We start from the raw sequence: 9,091 nt of genomic DNA, 5'->3' as shown, positions 1-9,091 counted from the left end.
CTGTTACCTAAACCACCCACATCGTTGAACATTTTCTAATCCATGAAATATATCTCATTTTAATCGTTATAAAAATTTGAACAAGGTGAATCACCGGTCACCACCGTGTCAATAAACGTTTTAATGAATACTAACGTTTCTCCTTCTCCGTGACCTAGAAACATCGAAATTGACATTACACGCGTTATCTAATCGACTAAGCATTGACGAAGAAAACCCGGCAGAGTTGTCGCCACGAATTAGCAGGTAGTTCCTAAACAAAGCTGCTGGTTTCTAAACGGGAGCAAAACTGCTCGCTTCTAACTCGTTTCTACACAGATGGCTGATTATTGGAGGCTGGTAGGGTTAGTTAATCTTCCATCTCTGCGGGAGAGTGGTTCTGCCAAATGGCGTGAGCATCGCGATCTCTGAAAATCGCGTCGTCAAGCGGCCGGTTTCCGGGAAACGGCGAATTCCTCGGCACAACGCGAACCTGTTCCCCTCGAAAACGACCTTCCTACGCCGAACAATGGGTGTAGGCAACGGGCGTGGGTGATCGACGAAGGATACCAACGCCAGATCTGACCTTATACGATCCACCATGATGATGTAGCTCGATTGGTTTCCACGATGCGGAACAGAGACAGTATCTTGGACAGTGTCTCGTTATTTTCGATCTATTTTAAGAAAATCTCGTGTTGTCGTTTAGTGTCGTTTAGGGTTCGTTTAAAGCAAATAATTCTTCTTTCGAACGAAAGTAAAGTTATAAATCTTAGTCGTTCGATTTTTGGTACGTTCAAATGGGATCACGTGTATAATTTTTCGAGTTATTGTTGAAGAATTATAGGTGTTCCTCGCAGATGTATTTCGTGATAATTATTGTCATGGCAACTTGTGAGACCGTAATAGCGTCATCATATATGAACATCCGCAGTATAGTGATTTATTACTTTAGGGGGACTATTTTGGTTTTTTGAAGTGGAAGATGTACCTTTTATCTCGTGGAAAAATGATCTTGTTTTAAAAATTTATTTCGGAGGAACTACTTATTTGATAGTACGGTTTCACTTTCTTCGTTATAGATGTAATACGTAGTATATTATTTAAAAGAATCATCGAACAAATACATAAACGAACGTATCCGAGAAATTGATTACATTTTACTTCCCTGGTTATATAAATTTTCCGCCAAGAATGTAGGACAGTGTTAAGAAAGTAAGGAACTCTCCTGTAATATTAAATTTGTGGAGGATAATGGTGACAGAAGAAACACGTTTATCATCGAGAATGAATGATATGTCTTTTAAGTTCGTGGGCAAGGTCGAGTCGCTTTTACTTTCGCCAGGATGGAACAATGACGCGCCTTTTTCTGCTGGTAAAATTGATGGTGTGCGTCGAGTGAAGTTGAATGCTGTGTATCAAAGAACAATTGAACGCCTCTGCCCAAGCGATCGCATTGCACTACTTTAAACGTGTTTCATAACGTACTGGTAATTATGTAACACTTTTTTCAGTCATCTACAGAATTTCGTTGATCGAAATACTTTTCAAATAATACGTAATAATATAATAGAAGAATAGGAATAAAAAAGACTGTAAATGTTAAAACTCAGGTGTTGAAATATCTTCGAGAGTCACTGTATCCATAATTCATATTTTATCTCGTAAAATAATTCTTCTCCCTTCAAGATAATTACTTCATGGAAAAGTAAATTACTTCATAAAACAAAATTTGTTGCAATCCTATAAATTAGTTTTGAGAAAATCTAATAATATTGGTCTACTATTGAAAACCATCACAAAAAGTACTACTTATCATACATTTCTGTTTATGGTACTTATTTACACAATCTGTTTAATGATTCACGCAATGATCAGCACTAATTAAATCATTATTCGCACTATGTACTTTTTCATAGCGTCATTTAAGTCTTCTATCTACGCTATTAATCTTGATGTATGCGTTGCCTAGTTTGTGATCTCTATGTGGGAGTTGCATTCTATGACATTTCCTCGAGGGAATCGCAAATAGCGAAAAGGTGAGTCACAAGAGAAATGCGATACGGTCAACGACAGTACACACTGTCGCTTTTTGCCCTGGCACTAAATCACTAGAGCTTCAAACGACTATGACATCAACGACCGCAAAGACGCACCCATTTACGAGTTACTGGGTCTGCTGAATCGATCCGAGAAAGCAGATCCTTCTTTGAAATCCCCGATCGAGAAAATGTGGAATTCAAGGAATCAACAATTCCTTTAAAAAAATATATTACTTATACTATTTTGATTTTATCAATAATCATTGTTGCTATATATATGAAAATAATTCATGTGATAATTTACTAAAAGATAAAGAGGACAATGAAAAACACATATTATATATAAAGTTATATAATATATAATGTCAATGTACAATGTTACATAAAAGCGCACGCACATATATATACATGTCTTTTTCATTATCCTTTTTATCGTTCTTAGTAAATTATCATATGAATTCTTTTCATCGTTCTTAATAAAATATAAATAAAATCTTTTTATTTAATTAAAACAATAAATTCTATTTTCTTGTTGAAACAAAAGTAAAATCAGGGCATGAAAATTGAGGAGCGAGTAGGATTAATCCATCGAACGAATCCTGTCGTATCATTCGATCTCGGATGAGATCTGATCGAATGATCGATAGGGATTGCGGCATCGATGATCAATGGAATGTGGTTCGGTGGCCTGATCGCGACACAAGAGGAGGCGTCGAGAAAACGTGATTAAAAGGGACGGCTCGGTTTTCCTCGACCCTCGGTTACTGGGGAACCAGTAGAGCTGGTTCACCCGACTAAACGGCGTACGTGTTACAATGCGCCACCGGCACGAAGGTCAGCCCCGTAAATTCTTGTCATTCATCGTCTGTACCGTGCTAACTACGTGCAAACAACCCGCGAGAATTCCAGTCGGGAGATTGATTTCTAAGCGGTCGATCCACTACCTAAAACGTTCATAATTCAGGCCTGTATAGGGCGAATTAAGAGGCGAGCTTGCCCTTTATCATCCTGACGGGTCAGGGAGATTAAAATCCGAGAATCGATGGTGGGGGAAGAGTTTCGAGGTCCTTTATTCTGGGTAGAGTGATGAATTGTGGCCTGGAAACCGCTACGGGAGAAATTTATATCGCGTTGATATATTTTCTCAGAGCGATTCGCTACTGTACTTAATGGAAAGAAGCGAGAAAGAAGGTTTTTGGATCGTGACAAGGGAAGGTTTTTATGAAACAAGTTTTATCTATAGGGGGTTTGAGCGGTGATTGATGCGAATTGCAAACAAAAGATATTACAGAGGATATTTCCAATTTTCTCAGACTTATGGCAGGAATACGATCTATCGGTGAAAATGAGTATTGGAGGAGTCAGAATGTTGAAGTTTAATTATCAGCAATTACGAGAGCACAAAGAAAGATCTGATATATAATAAGGAACGAACATTTTGATTTATATCATTCTTTATTAAAATGACCAGAAAAAAGAAACAGTTAGATATTAAAAGAAACCGACAATTTCCTTGATCTCTGTTTGAACAATTAATTCAAATTAAAAATAATTAATATGGGGAAGGTGATTGTTGTATCATCAGAACATTTTTATCTGCCTAGTAATTAGGCTATTCTACCGTACTACGGTACTATGAAACCTAACATAATATAATATAAAGTAATATTATAAAACAATTTACATGTACCCAGTCACTCTTTCATGATTTCCATCCAAGCTCACGTTCCGCGTCAGGTGGACCGAATTCATTATCCGCAATCTGGCGTTGCTATCGGGACCGCGGATCTCGTAAAAAATTCTGAAGGCGTTATCAGAGGAAGTGCTGTCACGGCTAGTAGGATCTGCTATGCTAATACGTCGTTGGCCACGCTGAGGCCGGCATGGCAGCGGCAGAAGAGAGGAATCGCATTTGCTATTAGGAATGGCATGTGGCAAAGGGCAGCATGTTGAACGAAGAGGAAGATTAGGAACGCTGCACCTGTGCCCAGAAAGGGTATACGCGTAATCATACGTTAAATGCCACTAATCCGATAAGAAATTGACTGACAAATCGCCATTCTCTACCGGGGAACGCACCCACACAACCGCCACGTCACGTGCGATCGCTGCTTAACGTCCGCGAGCGGCGGAAAGAGAGAGTAAAACCTTTAATGTCAGGTGGTGCTTCGTCATTCCACGGATACTCGCAGCGAAGAACTCGCCTCTCCGGTATTAGCCTATCTTTTTATAATTAGCAAACAGAATCGCATCGCGTATGAAAGATTCGTGATATTGTGTAGATGTACGCTACCTTTTCATTTTTGTCTTATTTTCAACCGTGGAATCTCCTTGACTTCACATTTGCTACGAATTCAGGAACGCAGCGTATATTTCTAAAAATTCATGTATTTTTAACAAAAATCATACATTGAACTACGTGTTAACGAGAATGACACACACACATATCAGATATTATATTATATCAATCTTGCTATGGTTTCCAAATTTTTATATCGCGATTTCACTTTCGTTTCGGTAAACAGAAAATCTTTTAATGTATTGACATAAACTTTAACATACAATTGTAATAGAGATAAAAAATCTTAAGAATAAAGCAGAAAGATGTTGCTTGCAAAAATAGTTGCAGATATGATAACAATAAAGACAAATATCGAATTATATCTTTATTATTAATAATCTTATATATATACCATTGCTCTCAATTTTGCAGTTATTCTCAGTACCTGCAGTGTAAGAAGGATATAATTCAGTATTTGTCTCTATTATTATCATGACTGCCTTTATTTTTGCAAGCTACGTATTTCTGCGTTATTTTTAAGATTTCTTAATCTCTATTACAATTGCACGCTAAAGCATTCCTTAATACATTAAAAGATTTTCTATTTACCGAGACGGAAGTAAAATTGGGATACAAAAGTTGAGAGACTATAGCAAAATTGATACAATATGAGTTCGTATTGATTAACACAAAGATTATAAATGTTTGCTGGTATCGGTGGTTTTTGGTCTCGTTTAATTACCAATGTTAGGAATAGCAATATATTGAATACTTATTATACTTATTATATTAAATACTTACATTATATCTAATGATATTCTCGTTATACGAAAATATTAAAACGCACTTTTATCGAAATCTCTTTCGTTCAGAAAGAACAGAGATAGAATTTCATATGGAGAATAAGCACTTAATATTTATTAGGATAAAGTTTATTTCTGGTGTCGACTTTCACTAATAATGTTTGCTCGCAACAATTAACTTTCGCTTACACTTGTAAATTGAATTTTTTGCATCGATTAATCAACGTAAAGAAAATAATAAATACGAACGTAACTAAAAAGTTCGTAATAAAAAATTTGTAGTGTTTGAATGGCAGGAGATTCGAAATATGCCAGGATCCCCAGGGCAGAGGCTGTTAGGCTGTCATTAACTTTCGCTTTCGAATGATCTATCACACCATAAAACGAAGAGAAAGTGAAATTCCTTGTAAATCATTGATAGAAATCCAAGCCACGAATAAAGCGCTTAACATAAATTAAAGAAAAATCAGCGACATTAACCCCTACCTTGTTACCCAGACGTAGCTTCGACGAGCAGTCAGGCGAACGGTGATCTTCCCACCACTTCACCACTAGCCCACAGAACAACTTCGGTAGACACCTACTTCCCGTTTGCGTATCGAATCCCACTAAAGAAACACTCTGCCTGCGTCCACGTGGTCGACGGAATCTCAGTCGCTCGATCAGCGATCTCGATTCTCTCGAAAATGTTCGAACGTTCGAATGAGCGCCGATGATATACAGTCAATATACGTAGAAGGTTCCGGTGCGATCTTGAGTCGACAAGACCAGGACACTACGCCGGTACCGAGCACACGTCACGCAAGACGCCTCCGCATGAAGCATCGATCTCATAAACAGTCCGATCACGATTTCGAAACACCACGGGAGATCCTCCCCGCGAAAGGAGGTCCACCGGAGAGGATCAAATAGGATAGAAGTGGGGAGGATCGTAAGCAAGAAGACGGAAGGAGAGGTGGCGCGATGACTGAGAAGATTTCGACGGGGGTTGACCAAGCAAGTCCGTCCTTGACGCGTTTGGTCGCGACCGGTGAAACGATCCTCTCCAATGTGGAATTCGCTGACTCCCTAGGATCGTCGTTCGACCGACGTCCAAGAAGTGGAAGATTGGCGGGGTCGTTGCCGCGCGGATCGTCGTGGAGTGTTGATCGTCAGAGGGAGATCTCGCGATGGCTCGAGCCTATGGTCTCGGGAGAACTGACAGTGGCCTCCGCTCACCGGAGTAAGGTACACCCTACTACCTCACCACTACAACTGCTAGTTGCTTCTGTTACCACTACTAGCTGGATCATGCTACAACTACTACTACTTCTACAACTACTACTACTTCCACTACTACTACTGCTAATACTACTACTAATACTAATGCTACTGCTACTAGTACTACTACTACCACTACTACTCCTCTACTACTGCTACTAATACTATTACTACCACACTACTTCTACTACTACTTCTACTATTACTACTAAAGCTACTACTAATACTATTACTACTACTATTACTACTACTACTACTACTGCTACTACTACTAATACCACTGATACTACTATTACTACTGCTATTAATGCTACCAGTATCGGTCGGGATCACTCTCTCCCTTCTGTTTTCTCTGTGTTCGCCTCTCGTCCGGTCGTTCTACCACGCCGATCTCTGACGACTTTCTTTCTCCTCCTTTCGTCCTTCTGTCTCCCATCCTCTATTGCACGCTATCCCGAATCCCTGCCAATCCAGCTTCATTTTCTCTGGCACGGCGGCACTCGTTGTATCGGAGCACAGCGAGACTCGGCGGACGTCCTTACCATATGTGAAAGGCGCACCCACATGGACTCCCTGGCCTGGTTGCACTCGTGTTTATGATTCTCTTACGGGTCCCCGGCTGCGTGGAGCGCCGCGCTGCGTCGCGGGTGCGCGCACTCTGTTTCTCAACCGGCTCAGGGATGCCATGCGGATCATGGACACGTCAATGTTCGCCGCGTCCAATGAGACGTTTTCTGATGCCACGAGACGTGCTACTGACCAACGCTGCGCCGCGGCGCGGTGGAGGGAATTTTGATGTCTGCTCGCGTTCCAGCGACTGATCTTGCTCGGCAGCAAACTGCTCGGATTTAACGCTAGAACTACTGATTTTTCATATTTACGTAAGTATATTATACGTGGTTGATTGAAATTAAAATGGTCTGATAAAAATGATTAGAGATACAGAGGGTGTCCTATCAATTCGGTACATCTGAAATATTTGTTCTATTTCGGATAATAAACGAAGATATCGTTTATAAAAATCAGATATCCTTCATAGATTGAACTGTGTAGGTTAATTGTTAGTTTTTCAGTTTATTCGTAGCGTGCTGTAACTTTTGTTCCAATTTATATTTTATTCGATAAATAAGAATTTGTGTTGGTTCAGATTGATGAAGATAAAACCACAAGTTGTTGCAATTATACTCCTATACGTTTCGTAAAAATCGAAATACGTTTAAAATATCCAGTAGGATGCTAATGCATATAATGCATATACAACAGGAAAAAGAAAGTTAATATAACAGCTGATATAACAAGACAATTACAAGTATCGGTAATCGTGATTCTGCCAATATGCTGCTAAAAAATAGTATCCCATTACAGGAAGCCACCTTGAAAGAAATAGTCCGTTCTTTACATAAAATAGGAAAGCAAGAAATAAACAGAATGCATCGTTCAATTACAAAGCCCGATTTTTCCAAAACAAACTTAATAAATCTGAAAAGGGAAATGATGCTGTATAATCTAGTATATCGTCTATCATCCACTGGCAAAAAGCACACGTAACTCACAGGCAAAGAGTATAGAAAGAAAGATATTATAGCGAGTATGACACGCCTAGTAGTCGAAAGAATATCAGGGTGTGACAGGCGAGCAATAATCGTGCGGTATCTTGAGCACCCATTATTCCTAGGCTTTTCCGAGGCAACCGGTTAAGACGTTCAACAGAGCATTGCACTTCGTTGTCCTCGTGGCGAATTGTACGCGAAAGAATAGTGGAATTACGATGCAACCTGTTCGAGAAAAAGAACTAGGGCCACCGTGTTCTCACTGTTTCGCCAAAACTGGTGAAAGACGATTCTCGACTGTCCGCGTTACACAAAATTTTCGTAATTATACTTATTAAGTTGGTCTCTGTCGAAAAACTGGTTGGTATAATTATAGTCACAAATTACATACAAATTTTGGTATAATTGCAGTTTGAAGTCAGCGAAGTTCTTCCAGTGTGTCTTTTTAAGGTCAGTTGCGTAGTTCGAATTATACGTGATGAGTCTTTTAAGTTAAGAAACTTTGAATAATTGCTGTGTAAATTATACGATTAATTACGTTTCCTTTTTTGGAATACGATCATATTTTTTATTACTCTATAGAAATATTGCGTACACACGAAGTTGGAATGAGAACGCCTTAATTTCTCCACTATGAAATCACGAAGTATAAAGTACATTAAATTAGTAAATTAATATATCGGACAAGGATTTATATTCTTCATGAATGTGAATCGTTACTTAAAAATCTGTATTGATTTCAATAAACAGAATATGCAATACATTGAACATAGTGTTGTACGAATACTTCCATTCATAAGTATTAGGATACATGTGTAAATTAAGGCAAAACATAAAAGGCATTAGGACTTTTACAAATTTTGAAATTATTATTTCGTTTGGGCCCTTATAAAATATATAAATAATGCAACTAAATCTTTCCTCTCCGCTTCACAAAGAAACGATATGCTACTGCATATATTAGTAATAGATAGTTAAAATTCATAAATAGTCAAAATTAATAGATAGTAAAATTCATAGATAATTAAAATCTACCAACTTCCTAAGAGAATAATAAGTTCAATTTTCCAGTTATTAATTTACCTTCAATTTCTACATTTCTATAAAATTCATATATTTCTACCACAAATTCACTAGGCTGTCCCAATACCTATGGACAATAACGTACATTGACAT

The sequence above is a fragment of the Bombus flavifrons genome, chromosome 2, assembly GCF_040668555.2.
Source record: "Bombus flavifrons isolate JBK064 chromosome 2, iyBomFlav1_principal, whole genome shotgun sequence".
NCBI lineage: Eukaryota > Metazoa > Arthropoda > Insecta > Hymenoptera > Apidae > Bombus > Bombus flavifrons.
This window is presented reverse-complemented; position numbering follows the sequence as displayed.